This window comes from Pinus tabuliformis, chromosome J (assembly GCF_031772625.1).
Source record: "Pinus tabuliformis cultivar Carrire ecotype Pingquan chromosome J, CPIR1, whole genome shotgun sequence".
Lineage (NCBI taxonomy): Eukaryota > Viridiplantae > Streptophyta > Pinopsida > Pinales > Pinaceae > Pinus > Pinus tabuliformis.
In genome coordinates, this window is record NC_142295.1 from 474285229 (window position 1) to 474309091 (window position 23863).

Genomic DNA, 23863 nt, shown 5'->3' on the forward strand with positions numbered 1-23863 from the left:
TGAGCTTCCCCAATCCTTCTATCAATGCATGCACCCTGTCTACCGACGCACTGGGTTGTTCCTATACTACACATGCGAGTTGGTCATTAGTGGTCACATCCTGCTCTTCCGAGTGGTGTCTTTCTTCACATCGTATCGATTGAGTCACCCTATTACAGTTGAGTGTTGTAACTTCCTGCAAGCGATTCTGCTAGTTCTCTGCCTCCTCCTCAGAATCGATAGTGTAGATACTCTCACATTCCCATGAGGTTCTTCTATTGTCACTGTAATGCATTTGACTAGGGTTCTGTGTCGTTATCTGATAAACGCAATCCAGTTCATCATTATTTTCCTCATCGCGGATAGGTTCTGTGTAGCACTCCCCTTCTGCTGGGTCCAACAAAACTACTATGCGAAGTGACTTCGTTTCGAAAGTCATTGTGCACCTTTTCAAGTTGATGATTCCTTTCATATCAATGGCCCAATCAATCCCGAGCAAAGCAGGGTAAGGATTTCTATCATCGATAAGCTCTATGACTTCGAAATCGATTTGGGTTGTTACACCATTGATATCCACTGTCACCCCTTGCAATCGACCCATTGGTAAGATTTTTTGCTGGTTGGCCATTCGTAGTTGAATTGGGGACCATTGCAGTACGAGCTTTCTTATACGCTCCCAAGTTTTCTTAGGTAGTATATTTGCATTCGAGCCTAAATCCAGGAGGACTTGATCCATTTCATAGTCTCCTATCTACGTCGTCATTCTCATTTCTCGTCTAGTGTGTAGAGCATGTCATCCTATCCTCCGAACCACTTGGGGTTCGCTGAATTCGGCACTCCTGGTAATCAATTCCTGTAACCCTTGGACAACCTTTTGATTCCGTAGCAATTTCATGCATGCGTCAAGAAAGGAAGTGATCATGTAGGGGTCCACTTTGGCTTCCATTTGGTCCTTCCCACTTGAGGTAGTGGCTTTCTCGAAGCTCAGATAATCTTCATTTGGCCCTGCCCTTCCCTGCTTTGGTTCAATAGTATGGTTCCCCATAGGTGGGTCGCCTCGCTCCCTACCTTTGTTCCTTTCTACCGTTGTGCCGCTGCTTCGTATCATATTTATACTAGTGTCTTCCTTGTGGGGTTTCGCACACATCATCTGGACATTCTGGGTCAGTGGAGGTTGAAACACCCCTTTCTCGTTCAATTGGGCAAGCAAGGTTGGACAATCTACCAATTCATGATCGAATTGCTCACAATAAGGACATGAGATCCTAGATGGGTTAGTGCATTCGCGAGCATAGTGTTCTTGTTCACCACAATTATAAAAGGTTATCTATCCACATCCTTGGTCAAGTCCCCATCCGCTTCCCTGACCTCTTCCTTGAAATCCTCCTCATGTTTCAACCTGTACCCGGTAGGCTGGGGTCTGTTCCATCATTAAGTCATAACTTCAGCACATTCGCTCATCGTGTCCTACTGATCGACAAAAATTGCAATACAACTGCTCTGAGGTCTAGGTATACTTCTGTAATAGATGGAAATTATTTGTTGCATGTTTCCCTTCCACCTGGCAAATCGTGCACCAGAGCACAGGCGTGGCATTTGGTCATGTCTAGACTTCCACTTTTAATGGCATCGGGCCTCCCCCCGCCAGATAGTTTACGGATACTGGGCAATGGTATTTGTTGTGTGTGTGGCTTTTGCATTTAAACATCGTGCCTTCAGCTATACCCTTGATTGAGGCATTCTTCCTTGCTTCAAGCTTTGTACTTCCAAACTCATGTTCTAAAGTTGCGTGTGGATTTGCTGAACTCCCAACCCTGGGTCTGGTATCGGGGTTGCTTATAAACTCATTGTTGTCTCTAGTGCCTTGGCTTGGGTTGAGATCTTCTATTCTGATAGAGCCATCCTTAGATGGGGTGTTAATGATGCCACAAACCACGCACAATGCTATCTGTCAGTCAACGTCATATTAGCCTCGCGAATAGTACTCTTTAATCTTTGGTCTAGATCCCACAGTGTTTCACCCGGCAGCATTGCTATTTCTTTGAACCCAATGATCGATTTGTTCTCAGAATTTGGTCAATCAAACTCCTTATTAAGTACATCTTGTATAGATATTAGTCCTTCATTCGGATGGTCGGTCGAGTGTTTTATGTACCATTTCATCGCGTGGTCCTGGAGTGCACTGACCATTGTAGCCTTTTTTATGTTTTCATCTGTTATACCTTGCGTGTCCCACATGGAGCTTATCACAAACCAAAACCGGCTTGGATCTTCATTCCCTATACCTTGAAAGGTCGGTAACTTGACCATGGCCACCATCCCTATTCTAGGAGGTGGTGTGGATGGACGCGATGTGGGTGACGGGGGTGATGGCATAGATGGGGGTGGTATCCGCGGAAGGCATTCTATAATCAACCGGACTGTGCTTCTAGGAGAGAACCTAGCGAGATATTCCTTGCTTTCCCGTGAGATAGAAATCAGAGGACTATTCGCTACTCCTCCCATTCCTCGGTAACCTCTTCCACTCCGTGCTACCCCATACATTAATGTACATGCATAATCTATTTTTCACACAACAACATCTTAATCCAAGTGTTTAATGACTTGATGTACCGACTCGGTGGTCCTTGTGGAAACTTCCTTTCCACTACACTGTAGCTTACAGTGGTATTTATTACGAATTCAGTGATAAATCCCCCAATGATTCAATCTATCCAGTGATCGACCTCATGCGTGAGTTTGTCTTCAGTGGCTTCTAGTCTACGCACTAGTTTTGGGGTCCACACTATTGTCTGGTCTAATCTGCACCTTCCCAGCTAACTTTGTGATCCACTCATACAATTCTATTGGGAATGTTACGAAGAAGATCTCATGTATGTCCGTGAGGATATAGCGATCAAACCACTATTCCTCTAATATCTGCGAGTTCCTGTTTTCCTGAACTGTGAACTCGTGGAGCTTCAGATCCCACCAATCTTCGAGCTCTTTCTTTGTAGGATTCCAGTGTTCCCACATTAGACACCCCTTAGGCAGATCCTGGTCCCGACAATGGAGCCGCTTATATGGGCTTGACCCAAGTTCGGAACAATTATTTAGCCAAACAAATCCTGCAGCTACCGGACCTTTTGGCAATAGCCCGTGAAGTGCGGACTGAGGTCTCACCCGAGGTAGCAGGGAAGGGCGTTGGAACCAGGTTTCCGCACCCTAGGGATGTCTTGGATGTGGGTTGGGGCTCGTGCGCTTTTCTGCAACCTCCCGCTGCGCCAGATCTGCGCAGATTGGAATACCCTTATCGTACTTATTACAGATTGAATCACTTATTACTAGTTTGATCTAGTTAAAGCAGTCTTTAAGAAAACATTTATTACTTTTGGTTACTTCGCACATCAAGATTAACCCAGTTCACATGTATTCAACCATAGCAAATGCAGAAATCATAATAGTTCATTTATCATAAAAGAGTAAAGTTGCAATTAACACAGAATTCAGAAGAAACTTATCTTTATTACCAATCCTCAACAATACATCCAGATCCACCCTATGCAATTAGCTGCAGGGGTCTGTGCACACAGCGGTGGACTTTCTAGGCCTCTGCACACACAGCTACAAAGCCTCTACCTTCTATCCTACTCCCTCGACTCAGACTTACAACTGCTCTCAGACTATTCATCCATTACATGTTAGGACTAAAAACCAAAACTAAACTGCCTTACCCTCATAGAGCCTTGCTCTATTTATACTTTCCCCTGGCTTGCAATCCCACAGTGGGCCGACTCTATTACTATTTATTTACATTATTTTTGGGTGGACTACCCTGACTCAACCAAATATAACTCGCGCTTCACATTTTCCGTGGAGTCTTTTACCCTAATATTACCCAAAATTTCGGGCTTTGCACCCCATACTTGTTCCATGGGGCTTTCGCTAGCCAACACAGTATACAGAGATCCATGAGATCTTTTCCTTTTCCTTTTCGATTGAGATATACAAGAAGATTTCGAAGCTAACAGATAGCCAAGCAAGGTGGAAACTTGACGGTCCTATTGTGTGGACCCCGCAGGTAGTGTGAAGGTTGGAAGCATTGGAGGATAAGATCGCCCGTGCTATCGATCATTGGATCGATTGCATCATAGGAGGATTTGTAACTGTTGGCTTGTTGGGGCCTGACCGAGGTTCAGAAGTGAGTTAGCCAAACAAATCTCGAAACTACCAGCCCTTTCGGCAACAGTCCATCGTGCGTGCACTGAGGTCTCACTTGAGGTAGTATGGGAGGATGTTGGAACAAGGTTTCCGCACCCTAGGGATGTCTTGATGAAGTCTAGGAAGTTCACGAATTGATCTTGTGCACTTTCACTTCTCTGCGCAACCATCTGTCCTTCGCAACTTGTGCAAATACTTCCACGTAGCTCTGTAAAGAGCGCAAAGAGGTGTTGTATAGATCCTTATTCCTTATTGAGATTTTATTATAGAGCTTAACTTAACTATGTGGGCCCACTATTCTCATTAATCATTCAACATTCATAACAAGTGCGCGCAATCCTAAACTGTAAAGAGATGCATAAATATAACAGAAGCATAGACACAGAATATTCCAAAATCAACTTATCTTTTATTAATTCTCTATCCCAGTACAATCCCTACTCCGCCCTACGCACTTAGCTTCAGGGGTCTATGCACATAGCTGCAGACTCTACCAGGCCTCTTCAAACTTGGTTGTAGATCCTCTTCCTACTACTACAACCCAAGGCTTGGACTTATAGACTCAAAGCTAATTCCTCATCCAAAACCCATGTGACTTCTCAAAGCTAAGACTGACTTTACCCTTGGAGCCTCGCTCTATTTATACAATCCCATGGTCTACAGACCATGGGTAGGTCGACATACCATACATTAAATTATATTGTTTTAGCATGGACAGCCTTAGACTCTCGCTCTCTACGTCCACATTTTGTGGGGACTTTACATTACACTTTTACCAAAATTCGGGCTTCAAGCCCCAAAAACATACTTTAGGGGGATCCGTTGCCCAACAGGCCCCCAACATAATCATCATGACTTATCCCAAGTCACTCTACTGGTGTGGCGATCCTTGCAGGAAGTCCATCCAGTAGGTCACGCGTAGCATGGGTGTCCAGAACACACTATTTCACTGCCTATTGTACTTGTTGCATGCGTATCTCTGAAATTTCATGTGCAAGGTCACATTCTTGTCCCACTGTATGTAGTTCCTGCATCTGTGCTAGCTTCCCTTCAATGGTAGATATGAATTTTAATGCTTCATCGATCCATGGCTGGATGTGTGCTTTAAGCAAGGCTTCCTTTTGGTGCACGACGTCTAATCGGTCCTTTAGTGCCCTTGCTTGTTGTAGTCTGGTGAGTCTTTGAGTAAGGTCAATCATCTGCATGGCGCCCCGAACACTGTCATACTCTTGCTGCAACTCATGTGCCTCTGCCTCTAGGCATTGTAGGTTCGGGTGTTCGTGGAGGTGCGTAAGTATGGTGAGTGCTTGCTCCAACATCCCAGTCCACCCATGGTGTTATAGACATATTTGGGCACTGCAACCCCAATCACATATGTCCATAAACCAAGGGCTTCTAAGTCCCTACAAGTTTTTTTTCATACCCTAAAGGAGCAAGGTCAGCTAATTACATCATATCCCAGAAGTTTGCCATGAAAAACTACTCAAAACTAGTCAAAGCAGGACCATACAGACTGCCTAGTGCTAAGCGTGCGATGCATCTCACCTGCCACATGCAAAAAGTGCGAAGCATACTGGAAAGCCCTTCTGTAGGGTGTGATGAGCAAGAGCAGATAAATGGCACAAGTAGTTTGCTAAGTGGAGACCTTGAGAATCTTCTAGAAGCTTCTCATTTGACACTTGCCTCCCTGAATTTGCCCAAGGATGAGTAAGAGATCATGGAATCTCACAGTGGAGCCAAGAATTATCAGAGAGATGACACTAATCAAAATCCCAGAAGCTAACTCACCCCTCTGCAAACATCTATATATGGATCCCTCATGCCAGAGATCCAAAGGATGGAATTTGGTAATTTGCAAAGAAGTGATGTTGGTTTCTCTTTGAAGACATTGTTGGGTTATCTTGCTTTGTATGAGGTGAAGAGGGATTTCAAGTTGGGAGGATGGCACTGGGTCAGACCAAGTGGTTGTAATCCTCTCTTCTACTACTTCTATCAATAAAGCTATTTGAGTTTTCCTCCATATTCTTGTGTGTCTATGAATATTGTGTTGATATATGCATTCGTATGGTCAATATATATCTGATCCTATATTGTTTACAGTGATAGATCTCAATGTTTTGATGGTATTATGCTGCTGTGACTCTATAGGTGCTCTTTGAAGCGGGACAAGTAAGGAAGCAGTGGCGAGATTCTGTCGAAGGGGAAAGGAAACAAGCAAGGAGCCAAGCGAAAGACTGAGGTTGGTACTCTCTGCTTCTTTCTCATCTATCTCTCGTAAAGGAAAACACAAGTGACTTTAGTTTGTTTGTTTCTAAGATAGCTACCCATCTTAGTGGGACTAGCAGTTCTGAATAAACACTATTTTTCCTGATAACACTTGGGTCGCCTGGCTAATCTGTTCCAACCCCATTTGGAGAGTGCAAGTGCACTACTCTCTAAATTCCAGGGGTGTGAAGGGCTGCACCTTCAATCGCAGCTCGGTGATTTGCAAGTTTAGATCCAACTGAACCTTTGTTGTTTCCTCCCGGGCCTCGCGGACTCTGGCTGCCAATCTATGGACACATTCTGGTGCTGGTATCTCTGCCGGCACGACCAACTCTGGAACGCTCCTGCATGCATCCTCTACGGCCTGCTCCAATCCACTAGCCTGTGCCATCAACTCATCCCTCTGGATGTTGATCTAGTCTATGGTGATTTTCTGCTCATGCAAGACCTAGATCACTCGGCCTTCCCAGGCACGGAGTTCGATGATGACCCCATCTTACAGCTGGTACAGTATTTCGCGTAGTAAGGCAGCCAAGTTCAAAAAGACGCCTGTAATGCTACTCATCGCAGCCTAGTCATCCTCACTTGCTACTGCTAACACACCTTCAGGCAAGATGAAGGTGTTACCCATACGGCTGCGCAGTGGCTTTTTAGACTCATTGGTTCCTACTGTGACATGCTGGGCTAGGGTGCCTATTCGGGGGTGTTGTACCTGTAAACCTTGTAGCTATGCACTGAGCGCCCCCAACATAGTGCTCTGCTCCGTCCATAATCCCCGCAACACGTTCTCTACGACTTCCCGAATCATTTTGCTAAGATCCAATAGATTACCTTCTATGAGCATGATCGGGTTTCCAGATGTCTTCGTGGTTTTTCCTTTCTTCTTGGGGCATGTGTTCTCGGGATCACGCAGCCGATTGAGTTGTGCTGATGTCGTACTTGGATCCGCATGGTCCTCCTCCCTGTCTACTCCCCCAACCTGCTACTCTGAGGACATCTCCTGGCCTTCCTCGGCCTCTCTGGTGGGTGCAATTGTGGTTTCTGTTGCCTGTGCTACTACTCCTGCATCAGCTGCCTTCTTCCGTGTGGTAGCTTCTTGTTCCTAGCACATACACGTAGCTAGCTGCACAAGGCAGAGCTTGGTGTCCTTCTTTCAATGTTGCGCTGTGATCTTCTCTAGTTCTGCCAAGTCTGGAGTGCACCACTCTGGCAACCATGACGCCATCACATCGAAGATTGCGTCATCCGTTGCAATGAACGAAAGCTTCACCCACATTCGTGTTGGATCCTTGTGCACCTAGATATGTAGGTTATGCATATCTGCCTTGAATTATGCAACGCATTGCAAGTTGTTATATACTGTAGGGGACAAGCATGGCTCGCGGTTGATCCATGTTCGGATGCTTGCCTCCACAAATGCCCATAACACCTTTATCTTGCGAATCCTATTCATGTATTTTGTAGCCCACAGTGAGGTGTACCTTGTAGCTTCAGGCAGGTCACCCTCAGTGGTGGGAAACTGACTGTTTTCTGGTAGCTCCCATGCAACAATAGGATGGATAAGAGCAGCCACACATAGTGGAAGGTCTTACCCTGCTCCTGGGCCTCCCTGTAGTTTGTCAAAAAATCGTCACATAGGAACTACACCCAGTTGAACTAGACCCCCTCAGCGCATTGCTCTGCCAATGCAATCACGGATGCTAGTACTTCGTCGATGCAACATTTCCTCATTAGCTTGCTAGCCAACAGCTGGGTGGCTACACACACCCTTTGGTCTTTAATACTGGCTATTGTGTACCCCCGATTTCTCTTTTCTAGTTTATACTTGGCCTTCATAGCTTCTGCGAGGCCCAAGTTGCTACTTTTTCCTGCTGTGGCCATGGGGTCATTTCCTTTGACCGATAGTCAAGAGATTCACTAGATTAGATTAGCCATGATGGGAATCGACTCCTCCATCCAAAGATACCCATCATGCACCAGGCACAAAAGCTGCCTGATGACAAAAATGCTGACGGGCGCGGGGTGGTAGTGGGGTATCCATCGCAAATGGAGTAACCTAGCCTTCTCCACACCATACAACCATTTCTGTTCTACTAACTTCTCCGCGGCAAACTATGGGAACCTCTCGCTGTCCGCGAGGTTCCAATCTTCAAACTTCATAGTTGGTACTCATCCCAATGGCGGACCTTCCAATATTATATCATTGGAGAGGAGTGGGGTCTGGAGTGCACTCTTTGTGGCCTCGAGGTCCTTTGGTACTTTGGATTTCCCCTTCCACAGGGGCATGTACAAAGGTAACTTCATCGCTGAATGCTTTTGGGAGACATCCTCTGCCTCATTGTCTTGCACTTCAATTTGGGAAATCAGGACCTACAAGTCTTCCTCCTCCTCCATTGTTTCAAGGGTGATGGCTTTTCCCTTCTCCGCCATTGAAATTCTGCCAAACCGTGGGTTTCTTGGGGATACTTGGATTGGCCCCATTGTTTCTTGTATTTTTTTGGCCGTGGCATGCGTGGTGATTTTGGAACTTCTAGCGCAGCTGCCACCTCTCCAAGCTCCTCATGGGCCATACGAGGCTCTGTGGTAACTTCGGCGAGTCGCACTCTTGTTCTAGCAACGGTCATTATTTCTACATTTAAGGATCATAAGAGTACGTGGCGCTCAATGCTCTATACTTGCTCAATTCTCAAACAACCAAGTGTTTCTTTGGAGCCAGCTCTGGGTTTTTATAGCGACCTCTGAATTTGAATTTGACCCTTCCCCCAACTTTTGCATCATTAATGCCTTATTGGCGGCAGATCGTCCCAAATCTCATTCTTAATTCGTGTCTTAATTGTTTGCCGCCTGCTCCCTTTTGCCTTAAATTGGACCTCTTGTCATGAACAGTGACACCAATGGTCACCTTCTAGCCTACCCACGCAGCATCTTATCCATGGTCCCGACCCCTGTGACGTCCCGATCCTACATGTAACCTTTGTCTCACGCATCTCCCATACAGACTCTTTTATAGTCTTGTGCTCTCTTTCAACTGCTTGGAATGCTAAGACTGCACTTCCTACGGATAGTCAGGTGGTTGCACCCTCGATGCGAGGCTTCAATTTTCCTGCGAGCCTGGGTCGTATGCACCCCTCAACCACCCTTGTGTCCATCAGTGTGTCGCGTTCTTCTTTGTATGGTACACTCCCCTGTTTAGTAAGGTGTGGTCATAGCCATGATAGCGGGGTCACAACCTCTTCTAATGCAGTAGTATGGCTTGCTAAACCTTGTCCCACCGTGCTCAGTTTCTCGGCGCAGCCTGCTTGCGCAACTTTGGTTTCTAGTTTGCTGATTTCTTCATCCAATGTCATTCTTTTCTTCCTTATTCGTACCCAATCTTCGTCGAGTTCGCAAAGTTTCAAGCTCCCTCACCGAATGGCTTCCTGTAACTGCCTAATTCCTTTACCCAGGTCCTCGCATCCTATGCCAACTATGGGAGCTATGGTATGGGGATTCTTCTCTGCTCTTCTAGTTTCATCTCTTCTCGTCAGTGTTGGGGTCATTTCCATGCTCTGGCTTTTTCTTATGGCCCTATGGGCCCATCCAACCACTGGTATGCATAGGTCCCAGTTAGTTCATCTTGCCTGGTGAACTCTGTTCATGATTTTGAATAGCTTTTTGAATGCTCCATTGTGGAATATTTGTGGTGTGCTTCACTGCGTCTAGTTCTGATTTTCGATCCTTAGTCTGGGATGTGCTTGCACAGCACACTTCTACACCCATTGACACAGGTGGGCGGGCAAACTGCTTCGTCCTGGCTGCCTGGCTCTCGTTCGACGCAGGAGACTTCAAAACCACAAGAGTAACCACCTTCTACATTTGTGTCAGTTTACAATGGTCTCCTGATGTGTACTCCACCATCATGTGGGTGTTGCATGCAACACCTATTCCAGTGCACCATACCACTGCTGTTCCGATACTGCACTTTCAAATTTGTCCAGGAATTCGTCCACCATTGTTACTCCATCATATGTTAGTAGTTCCCTTGCCTCTATCATCACACAACTAGGGATCTAATCATCATGTTACAATTTAGTGTTGTCACTTCGTGCAGCTGGTTCTGCCATCATTCTAATTCCTTGTTTGAATCTGAAGTACAATTGTCACACTCCCATGAGATTCTCCCATCTGCAGTCGGGTTCACCCGATCCTGGTTTTGCGCAGTTATAAGGTAAATAAAATCGAGCTCATCGTCGCTTTCATCATCGCGCACTGGTTCAGTGTACCGCACTCCTTCGGCTGGATCTAGCGGAACTACTACATGAAGGGACTTTTTCTCGAATATCAACTTCCGCTTCATCAGGTTAATGACTCCATTCATATCAGTGGCCTAGTCTATTCCTAGCAACACGGGATACGGATTGCTGTCGTTGACAATCTCTATTACTTCAAAGTTCATTTGTGTGCTTGCGCCTTCGATATCAACTGTTACCCCTTGCAACCTCCCCATGGGAAAAATCTCCTATTGGTTCGCCATCCGTAATTAAATAGGGGACCACTATAACGTGGGCCTACCCATATGTTCCCATGTTTGCTTTGGTAATACATTTGCGTTCGAAGCTAGGTCTAGGATTACTTGATCCATTTCATACTTGCCAATCTGCACCATCAATCTCATTTCCCTTTCGGTGTGCAATGCATGCTTTCCCAGTTTCCGGACTATGCACAATTCCCCTAACCTTCGCAGCTAGTTATCAACTCCTATAGTCCTTTAACCACCTTAATGTCACGCAGCAATTTCATGCATGTCTCCAAAATGGTAGCAAGCATAGAAGGATCCATCCCTATCTTTGGTTGATCCTTACTACCTAAAGTGGAAGCCTCTGCGAAGCTCTTCTTAGCTTCCATGAACGTCTCCTTTGCGTGTTCTAAGTCAAACTCAGGTTCCTTTGTAGGGGCCTTGTGAACCCATGTATCTTCCTCAGGCTACTTCCCCTTATCCTCCCCTATGGTCGCACTGCTTCTGAGCACCATATTCACATTTGGGTCTTCTTTGCATGGTTCAGATCTCATCATTTGAATATTTTGAGTCAGGGTAGGCTGAAGTACCCCTTTCTCATGCATCTGTGTGATCAACATAGGACAATGTATCGCTTCATGATCAAACTGAGCATAGTATGAACAAGATATTCTTGTTGGGTTGGTACAATCAAGGGCGTAGTTCCATGGTCCTCCACATTTGTAACAAATTAACTGTTCGTGGCCCCTTCCTAGCCCCATTCCTCCTTGTCCTTGAACCTCACCCTTGAAATCCATCGTGTGCCATTCCCACCATTGGGTCGAGGGCTCGGGTTTCTTTCTACATCCGATAGGTTGGGGTCCAATCCATCATTAAGTATTATCTCTGACAAGTATGTTCATTGTGGCCCACCGACCTACATAAATTACAAAACAGTTGCTGGGGTGCCTTTGTATACTTCTGCAACAAATGACAATTTTCCATTGTGTGCTTTCCTCCTATCTGATAGATCGCGCACCATAGTATGGGTGTCACACTCAGCCTTGCCTGTGCCTCCGGTCTCAACGCCGTTGGCCGCCCACCTACCAAGTAGTTCTCGAATACCAGATAGTGGTCGTTCTTGTGGCCCTGGCCTTTGCATTTTATGTACCACACTTCTTCGCGTGCCTCCTGCCACGGTACCCTATCCTGCTTCAAGCTCTGCATTTCTAGGTAGAGATTCTATAGTTGTGCATGGATTTGTTGAACTCCCAGCCTTGGATCCTATATCGGTGTTTCATGCAACCTCATCGCCATTTCCAACGCTTTGGCCTGGGTAACGAGTTTCTATTGTGATAGTGTTGTCATCAGGTGTGGTGTCAGAGATGCCACAAACCATGCGTGATGTTGCGCATCCATGAGCATCATATTAGCCTCACAGATCGTTCTCTTCAGCCACTGATCCAAATCCTAGGGGGTCTCACCTAGAAGCATCGTGATCTCTTTAAATCTGATGATTGACTATGTCTCTGATTTCAACCGCCTAAATTCTTTGTTCAGTGCATTTTGGATCTCTATTATTCCTGCATTTGGGTGATCATTCGAATGCTTGATATACCATGTCAACGCATGATCCTACAGCATGCTCACTAATGTAGCCTTCTTAATGTTTTCATCCGTGATTCCTTGTGCTTCCCACACTGCTCTCACCACAAACTAGAACTGGTCTGGATCCTCATTCCCTACTCCTCTGAATACGGGTAGCTTGATCGTGCTCACCATGCTAAACTATGGGTTTTGTGGAGGTGGAGTGGGTGAAGATGGAGGTGAAGTAGATGAAGCAGGTGATGGCGTAAGTGCAGGTGATAGCTGCGGAATGCACTGCCTTATCAAACTGACCGCACTTCTTGAAGAGACCCGAGCAAGCTCTTCCTCGCTTTCTTGCAAAGTTGATATTAAGGGACTATTTCCTAATCCCTTGCTACCTTTGTAGATCTTTCCACTCCATGTTGTTCAAAACATTAATGTATTTGCATAACCCACTTTTCACATAACATCATCTTAATCCAAGTATTCAAAGATTTAATGCACTTACCTCACGGAACCTTGAGAAAATGTCGTTCTGCTTCACTATACTCATGGTCGTGTCTACCGTGAACTCATTGATAAATTCCCCTATTATCCGGTTGAGCCAATGGTCCACAGTTCACACGATCTTATCTTCTAATTCCTCTAGTCTCTGCACTAACTCTGGAGACAACACTATCGGTTGGTCGAGCTTACACCTTCCCTGGCTGTTGGCTAACCTCACGGTCCACTCATACAGTTTAGAAGGAAATTATGCGAAGAAGATCTCATGGATTTCCGTATACACATGGCGATCTAGCCACCTTTTCTCCGATACCTGCAGAGTTTTGTTTTCATGCGTCACGAACTCATGAAGCTTCTTGTCCAACCACTCTTCAATTTCCTTCTTTGTTGGGTTCCAGTGGCACGACATCAGACATCCCTTAGGCAAATCCCAGTCTCAGCAACGGACCATTTGTTGGCTTGTTGGGGCCTGACCCACATTTAGAAGTGATTTAGCGAAACAAATACTGAAACTACTATCCCTTTTGGCAACAGTCCATGGTGCGTGGACTGAGGTCTCACTCGAGGTAGTATGGGAGGGTGCTAGAACTAGGTTTCTGCACCCTAGGGATGTCTTGATGAAGTCTAGGAATTTCGCGAACCGATCCTGCACGCTTGCGCTGCTCCATGCAGCTATCTGTCCTTCGCAATTTTCTCAACTACTTCTGCATAGCTCTGTAAAGAGCACAAAGAAGTGTTGTCTAGATCCTTATTCCTTACTGAGCTTTTATTATAGAGATTAACTTAATTATGTGGGCCCAATATTCTCATTAATCATTCAATATTCATAACAAGTGTGCGCAATCATAAACTGTAAAGAGATGCATAAATATAACATAAGCATAGACATAGAATATTCCAAAATCAACTTATCTTTTATTAATTCTCTATCCCAATACAATCCCTACTCCACCCTATGCACTCAGCTGCAGGGGTCTGCGCACACAGCTGCGGACTCTACCAGGCCTCTACGCACTCAGCTGCAGAGCCTTTTCCTACTACTACAACCCAAGACTCATACTTACAAAATCAGAGCTAATTCCTCATCCAAAATCCATATGACATCTCAAAGTTAAGACTGATTTTACACTTGGAGCCTCGCTCTATTTATACAATCCCATGGTCTGCGAACCACGGGTAGGCTGACATACCGTACATTAAATTATATTGTTCTAGGGTAGACAACCCTAGACTCTCACATTCCGCGCCCACATTTTGCGGGGTCTTTACATTACACTTTTACCAAAATTCGGGCTTCAAGCCCCAAAAACATACTATGGGAGGATCTGCTGCCCAACAGTAACTGAATTTGCGGTCGACACCTCAGTCAGCTACAGCGAGGTGGAGCGACAATTTTTCAAAACATGATAAGGTAAGTACGTGAAATCTTTGAATACCTGGATTAAAATGCTATTGTGTGAAAAACAAGTTATGCAGGTACCTTGATGTTCAGAGCCACGCAAAGCGGAAAAACTTACAGAAACGAAGGAAGAAAGGGTCCTGAATATAGTCCATTGATTTCACCTCCATGAGGTGACGAAGAAGGGATAGTGCAGGTTTCTTCGGGAAGTGCTATTCAGTCAATAAGGCAAGGATTCCCGCGAATACCACCTCCACCCACCCCACCTCCAACTTCACCACCGTCACCTGCGACTTCACCCGTACCACCTCCACCTCCATCGCAGTTCAGTATGGAAAATTCAGTGAAGTTTCCTTTGTTCAAAGGCTTGGGGAATGAGGACTCGGACCAATTCTAGTTCATTGTAAAAGCTGTATGGGAAGCTCTGGGCATTACAGATGGCAACATCAAGAATGTGACATTGGTTAGTGCTTTGCAAGGTTGCATGCTAACCTGGTATATCAAGTACAATGATAACCCAAATGTTGGAGTAGCAGACATCCCAACAGCACTAAATAGAGAACTCAATAGGCCTAAATCTGAAGCACAATCAATTGTAGGGTTCAAAGAAATCACAATGCAACCAAGCGAGAAACCTTGGGAACTTGATCATAGTTTGAAGTGTACAATCCGTGAAGGTAACATGAACCTAACGTACAAATAACATTGTGAGTGGTTTGTGGCTTCGCTCCTGCCACACCTAAGGGTTGCGCTGTCACAAGAGAAGATAATGACTCAGGTAGAGGCCTTGGAGATTGCAATGAGGTTGCATGAAACATCAATGTAAGATCCAAATCAGGGGGTTTAGCAGATCCGTGAGCAGTTGAAAAATCTTTGCCTTGAGACATAAAGCTTGAAGCAGGACAAAATAGTTTGGCCAGAGGTGCACGAAGAGTTATGGTGTCTGAAATGCAAGGGTCAGGGGCATGACAAAAACCATTTCCTGGTCTTTGTGAACTAGTTGGTAGGAGGAGGGACGATTCCTTTAAGGCCAGAAGCTCAGGTAGGGCCAAGCGTGGGGCCTGCATTGTGGTGTGCTATATGTTAGATAGTAGGAAAATATGCCACAGATAACTATCATTTGCTACAGAAGTTCGTACAGACACCGCAACAGTTGTTCTACAACTTTTGTAGATTGGTAGGGCATGATGAGCACAACTGTAGAAGCTATGGGTTGATGATGGATAGAACACCCACCTATAGGGTACAGGCAAAAACACGGCCCCCTGACCAGAGCATGGGGATGGAGCGGACAAGCTTTTAGGGGCATGGACAAGATCGAGTTGGAGGAGGACCTAGCAGAGGTCGAGGACATTTGATTTGCTACAATTGTGGAGGACCAAGACACTATGCCCACAATTTTACTAACCCAACACGTCCATCGTGCAAGTATTGCACTTTGTTTGATCATGAAATAGAATACTGCCCTACGCTGATAGCAAGGATACATGAAAAAGGGGCGCTACTACCTCTGCCGACTCAGAACCTGTAGATGATGAGGTCTGAGCCACACTAACAGGATCCAAATATTAATATAGTGCTTCGAAGTGGAGTCACAACAGGAGATGAAATGGGGAAAAAAACCAAAGACAGTACATGGGTGCACAAAGCTCCGACGAAGGAGGTTGAGTTTGATTTGGAGTGTGCACGAGAAACATTCATGGAAGCGAAGAAGAGCTTCGTTGAGGCCTCCACCTCAGGATGCAAAGTTAAGCTTGATCAGGAGATCGACCCTTATATGCTTACAACCTTCTTGGATACCTACGTGAAGCTACTGCACGATAGCAAGGCTGTGAAGAGGCTGCAGGATCTCATAAATAGATGCACTAAAAACACTCCTGCTGAGTCGTGCGTAGTACGAATTCTTGGTAAGCATAAAATAAGGACGGGACGAGAGATGAGATTGATCGTGTATCTGGGAGAGTATAAGATGGATCAGGTTATCTTATACCTAGGGTCAGACGCAAACGTCTTACCAAAATAGAGTTGGGAACAGATGGGAAGACCCGCACTGTAGTGGTCTCCGATTTAGCTAAGGATGGTGAATCAACAGAAGATCATCCCCATGGGGCGGCTGCAAGGGTGACTGTAGATATTGAAGGTGCAAGCATGCTGGCTAATTTTGAAGTGATAGAAATTGTGGATGACAACAACCCCTATCCTATGCTCCTTGGAATTGAGTGGGCTACTGATATGAACAGGGTAATCAATCTAAATAAGTGAAAGATGATATTTGAGAAGAAATCACTCCACTTACTAGTACCCCTGGATCTTGCTGAGGGATCGCGCTATACTGAACCAGTCTGAGATTATGAGAGCGATGATGATCTGGACTGTAACTATAAGATAACAATGCGAAACTAAGATTGGGTGAATCCAACAACGGATGGATGAATTACATGGGACCGTGAGAGTTCATGCATCTGGGACTCTGATGAAGAACTAGAACACTAGAAAAATCAATTGCATGAGGTAACTACACTAAGTTGTAACATGATGAACTGGTCATTGTGCTGTGTGTCGTCAGAGGTAAGGAACCTGCCCACTTATGATGGCTTGAATGATGTAGATATTTTTCTAGATGCATTTGAGAGGGAGGTACCAGAAAAGCAGTGCTTCCAGGCATTAGACTAGGCAATACGTGCTACGCCAGCAAGATGGTGGGGTACACACAAGGGAAGCTTTGATGATTGGCGCGAATATAGGAGAATTATGAGGACACGCTTTGGGAAGGTGAAGGTGCAAATGACAGACAAGTATGATGGGTGGGATGATCCGCGTGTGCACTTGGCGAAATGGGCCTAGGCTTATGGAGAGAATCCCCAACCTAAATGGGTGCACTTGTTCTGTCATACCTTGGATATTGTCTCGATGAACTGATATGTAGAAACAGAGCTTTGCCATGGGACAGGTGAATGGGATATTCTATGTGAAGGATTCATAATGAAATTAAGTTGTGAATATGGGTTTGACAGTATTGATGAAGCGCTACAAGAGGTGAAAGCGGAAATATTTAGGATACCGCAGGATCCTTTAAACCTAATTTAGCCTGAATGGCCTACTCAAATACCAGGATTTATTCCCTACCAAGTTTATGGATCTAAAAGGGATAATCAAGGACCTAAGCGTTATGAAAATCACATTGAAGCTCGACACAAAGCCGATTAAGCAAAGGCCTTACCATCTCAATACGAAATACAAGGAAAAAGGTCCACTTAGAGCTAAATAAGATACTCTTGGCAGGCATTATTGAGCCTCTAGAAGAATCTGGCTGGGTAAGCCCAATGGTGGTATAGGAGAAGAAGTAGAAGGATGAAATAAGGATATGCGTGGATTTCAGAAAGCTGAATGATGCTTGTGTACATGATCCTTTCCCGACTCCATTCAATGATGAAGTGTTGGACAATGTATTTGGGTAGGAGGCATATTCCTTCATTGATGGGTTCTCAGGGTACCACCAGATCAAAATTGCACCAGAATATAGGAGCAAGACAACCTTCGCAACTGAGTGGGGTTGTTTTTAGTACACTGTAATTCCGTTTGGGTTGAAGAATGTGCCAGCGATTTTTTCGCACGTAGTTGTGGCTGCGTTCAAAGAGTTTATTCATAAGTTCCTGGAAGTATACTTTGATGATTGGACTGTGTTTGGGCTAGTGAAAAGCCATGTAGCATGGTTGTGCCTGATGCTGGATACCTATCAAAGATATCAGATCGCGCTCAATCTGAAGAAGTGCTTGTTTTGTGTTCCTTTTGGGACCCTGCTGGGTCATGTGCTTTACAGACAAGGACTGATGGTAGACCCTATGAAGATTGCGGTGATACTGAACTTGGAAGCACCAAGGAGTGTGAAACAACTGCTTGCTACCCTGAGACATACGAGATATTACAGAAAGTTTATCAAATGTTATGCCCAGATCACCGCGCCTATGGAGAAATTTTTGAAAAAGGATGTCACATTCTGTTGGAACGAAGATTGTAAGAAGAGCCTAGATGTATTGAAAGAAAGGATGGTCATTGCACCAATCCTAGTCTTACCAAACTGGAATGAGTTTCATCTACATGTCGATGCATCATGTATAGCACTGGGAGCAGTACTGACACATGCTAGTGGAGAAGACCTGGACCACCCTATCGTGTTTGTAAGAAGAAGGTTATCCAAGGCGGAGAAGAACTATTCCACCACTGAGCGCAAAGGGTTAGCCATGGTATATGCACTCCAGAAGTTAGGCACTACTTGTTGGGTGGCCATTTTAAAATGTATATAGATCACTCCACGTTGAAATACCTGGCCAATAAGCCTGTGTTGGGGGGGAGAATCTGCAAGTGGCTCTTATTGTTCTAGGAGTATGATTTTTAAGTTATTGTGAAGCCTGGATGATTGAACGCATGACCAGACCATCTGTTGCACATTGAAACAGGTGAAGAGCCTACTAATTTGGAGGAAGGATTGCCTGACACACAACTATTTGCAGTGCACATCATGGATGGCCATTTTGAGGATATAATACACTTCCTAATTATAGGGACTAGCCCAGAGGGATACACTGTCCATAATAAGAAGGAATTAGTAGTGTGCGCGGAAGATTTTTCAGTCATTGCTTGGCATCTGTATAAAATGGGGTCTAATGAGATATTGCAATGATATGTACCTGAGTTTAAAAGAAACAACATCCTCACAGACACTCATGGGTGCACTTCAGGAGGACATTATGCAGGGAGAGCGACCGCGCAGAATATTTTACGTGTAGGGTTTTGGTGGCCAACCCTCCATTAGGACTAAAAGGCATATTGCAAGGCGTGTGATGTACATCAAAGGACTAGCAGGCCATCGCAGAGGGATGAGATTCCTTTGAATCCACAGATGATGTTGCAACCTTTCGAGAAGTGGGCAGTATATTTTGTGGGACCCATTCAGCCCCAAGGAAATACAGGAGCAAGGTACATTATTACCGTGACATAGTATTTGACTCATTGGGTGGAGGCATAGCCTGTGAAGGATTGCACAGGAATGACTATTGCGAAGTTCCTCTTTGAACATGTACTAATGTGATTTGGCTATCCAAAGATCTTGAAGAGTGATCATGGTACGCACTTTCTGAATGAGATGATCAACACATTGATGAAGGAATTTCAGGTATACCACTAGAAGAGCACACCTTATCACCCATAGGCTAACAGGATAGTGGAATCATTCAATAAAGTGATAGAGAACACATTAACCAAGGTTTTCAATTCTTAGTTAAGTGATTGGGACCTACGCATACCTGCAGTACTATGGGCTTATTGAACTAAATGCAAGAAGTTGACTGGACAAACACCCTTTCAGCTTGTCTATGGTGTTGAAGTGGTAATGCCTATGGAGTATATTGTGCCTAGTCTACACATATCAGTGCTCATAGGTATGACGGATCGTGGAGCCCTAGAGGAAAGGCTCACACAGCTGGATGAACTTAAGGAAGAGAGATTTTTAGCTGGATTTCACCAACAGGTCCAAAAGCAGCGCAAAAAGGCATGGCATGATCGACATATTAAGTTGCACACCTTTAAGGTAAATGACCTGGTTTTGTTATATGATAGTAAGTTTGATAAATTTCCAGGGAAATTTAGAATGCACTAGTTAGGGCCCTATGTCATTAAGGAGATTACCGATGGAGGAGCGTTACAGCTGGTCAAATTGAATGGAGATCCCTTCCCAAGGAAGGTGAATGGCAGTCACTTGAAGCCATACACTAGTGGTCTAGCCACGTGACTAGATGAAAGTAGCATAGTCTTAGCGCTCCAGGTAGCTGAAAGGAGGTGCGGGACTATAAACTACACTGCCTGGGTGGGGGAGCTGCGGGATTGGAGGATTGCATGAAGCAAGGAAGTTTCACAAGGTTTGCAGCAACATGAAGGGGGCTATGCTACCCAAGGAGAAATCACACAGGTCAACCAGAAAGTGACCATTAAAGTCACTATTCATGATTTGACAGCTGAAATGCGACCAAATGGAGTGGGCAGCTGGCATTTAAGATGAAATTTATGGCTAAGATCCTTGAAAATCTGCTGCCAATCTGACATTAATGAACTGAATTTGGGGCAAATGGTTGAATTTGAATTCAAAATTCCCTATAAATTACAAGTGGCTATCTAGCGAAAAACTCTTGGCAATTTGAGAATTGAGTTTTTGATCCCTCAGGCGCACATGAATCGCGAGCACTACAAGCTTCTAGTAGCTAGTAAAGTATTTGAGACATTGCCAAAGGAGACACAAGAGTTCATACAAAAAATCATGTTTGCACCCACGGAAGCTATAGATACCGAAGGAGAAGAATCGATGCTAAAAGTTGAGATGGAGGCAGAAGTAGCCACTCCAGAGGTTGCCGAAGTGCTCGCTAAAGTCCCTAAATCACTAAGAATGCTGAGACCGAAGCCAACCCACACCAAAGAAACCGTGAAAGATAAGAAGGGCAAGCATCCTGCTATAGTAGCATGCACATCGCCTAGGAGAAACCCATCGAAGCCTACCATACAGGAGAAGGGAAAAGCTATAAATTTCAAGCCAAAAGAAGAAGACATTGAAGACATCCCCATGGATGACGAGGATGTGGGAGTCGAAGTAGAGGAGGTTGAAACCCAGGGCGTGAACCCTATTACTCAGTTGTCAGATTTCTTCCCTCTGTGCAAGTCTAAGAACAAGATAACAAAGGACATCGATGAGAGAAAGACTCCCCTGCAAACCCCTTTACTGTCAGACGAAATTGTTTTTGATGGTACATGCTTGGCACAAGTGCCACTATTGAAACTTGAAGACTGGGACTTGGTGGACCACAAGAAGTTCTCACACCTAGTGACCGAGCAGTTGATGTGCCACATCGTTGATACAAATATGATAATGACCGCATTAGAACTGCAGGGGTGGCTCAAGGGAGTAGAAAAGGTAGGGTTTCTCAACCTGCTCTAGGTGTCGCACTATCACTGCACCCCAATAATAGTTTTGGTTATCAAGCAACTGCTGTGCTTGGTGCATGATGGGTGTTTATGGTTGGAGGAGCAGATATCCATCACAGATAGGTTGATTCACCGGCTAATGTGACTGCCATATACATAAGAGAATCTAGCCATGATCTTTGGTGGAAAAGGTGGTGAGCAGGCTCTCACAGAATTAATGAAAGAAAAATTAAACTGATAAAAAAGCCAAGCAGATACACTATATCCAGCATCTGCAACCCCGCTGTGAAGGTAGCCACATAGATCTTAGCGGGGAAGGTGATGAGGAAGTGTCACGTCGGTGAGGTGTCGGTGCCTGTCGTGGTGCTCTTAGCACAGTGCGCTGAAGGAGTTCAGTTCAACTGATCAGACTACTTTCACTGGGAGTTCCTGGTGAACTGCGGTGAAGCACAAGAGCTCAACAAGATGTTCCACTATGTATTGCTCTTGCTGTCAATTGTGTTGGTAGTGTGGAAGCTACCAGAGGACGGCTAGTTCCCTTCAGTTGCGCTAGACCTCCCAAAAGTAGCGAAGTATGCTTCGCTGTGGGCAACCAAGGACGCGCACTGAGTTAGGGACAACAAGATCTTTTGGATCTTGATGGAGATGAAAATTCGGATGGCCATTGGTGGGCTCCAGTATTGTAGCAATAATGCTACAACTCCTGGAGCTTCCTTCTCTAATTTTATCAACCCGGTAGTTCGTAACAAACTTGGAAGCGACGGTGCTGTATGCACAAGTACTAGCTCTTGTCGCAGCTGTCACTTGGTAAGCTGGCACAAGTCCGCTAGGGCTCAAGCAAACTTCTATATGTTCTCAGAAGAAGCTTTTTAAGTGATGAATGAAAGCTATCTCAAAGGAAATTAACCTACTTTGCAAGAATGAACTGAAAGCCAACAAAACATGGAAACCCTAGTAAACCCTAATTCTACCAGCTTAATCCTTATGATGCAATGGTGGGAATGCAACTTCTAAAAGTGATGCCATTACTTCTATTGAGATGAGATGCATGTGTCTAAACTACTTTCATCTGAAGAGAACATGTTTTTGTATTTTTGCTCAAGTTGCTGGAGTTATTATGACTGTGCTTCTTACTGGGTCTTGACTGTGCAGGGGTAGATCAAGGGGAGGAAGGCTTGGAAAAGGTCAGGAGGACTCTGAGAGGGTCCAAGGGATCCATAACATCATTCCATAGAAGTTCACAAAGTTCATATGCCTGGCAATCGTGTTTGCAAGCTTCTACAAGATGTCTGCAGGGGGTTCTACAGGAAGTTCAGGATTTCTACAGGAAGTCCCGTAATTTCTACAGGATGTTCTGCAATCGGAGTTTTGGGTGATGGATGAGTGAATGAGCTGTATGGGTGGATAGGGAGGTAGGAGGGGAGCTTGTGATGGCTTATGGACAGAGAGATGAGATGGAGAGGGGGTGTGTAAAGCTGGTTGGTCTAGAGGAGGGTAGAGGCAATGGAAGGTCGAAAAGATAAAACAACGTGGATGATAGAAGAGTTGGGAGGCAAATGATCTAACTGGGAGATAAGTAGATGGCCTAGGCACGGCTTAGAAGGTTACGGGAGTGAGAGAGTGGTACTGCACAGTGCAAATGAAACAAATCATCCGTGTCTTGCACAAAACCGAGTTTTCATGAACCTATTCTCACTGTTTTCATAAAACTACAGAACAATAACGTGATTTTGTAAGGATACTCTTGCATGGTACTGAAACAAAGATTCATTCCACAAGATCTGAATGCGTGGATGTTGCTACAACCGAGAACATTGAATTAAATCTTATATGAACATGTAAAATTATGTTTTTGGTGGGTGGCACGGGCTGCAATCCCAATCTCTAAACAGAGGTGGAAGTGAGTGTGCAATCAACCCTTTTTGGAGCTCCGATTAACTCTAATCTCCTTACTCTAATCTAAACTACTGAAAGCAACTTTGTTCATAAAACTAACCTACTTAATCACACCAACAATTTCAACTCAGCAAACTTTGTTTCCAAATGCATGTGAAGGAAAAGAAATACAATGCTGAAAGGAAAGTAACAATACAAAGAAAGGAAGCCTTAGGCTCTCAGGTTGGGCCCAACCCTGAGAGCTTAAGCTCCTTTAAGAACTCAGAGCTGCCTCAAATTTGCCTGCTTATTCATTAAAAGATAATAGTCAAAAGTCTGATAACATGCCAAAAATGGCTTACAAAGAGCAAAACAGGGCTATAGCTCGTAATTCAGAATCTGCAACAAAGTTTCAAAAAGTCTTTTTTCAAAGGCTACAGCCTCCATATTTATACATTATGAGGGCCAAGCTGGCCTCCTAAATTAGTGGGGCTTGGCTGACCAACTAAAAGTAAAATGTTGTTCCCTTAGAATCCGTTGGCTGCCTTCTAGCTCAGTGGTGATAGCTGTTGGAGCTCGGAGTTGTGGGTGGAGATCACGAGGAAGGCCAT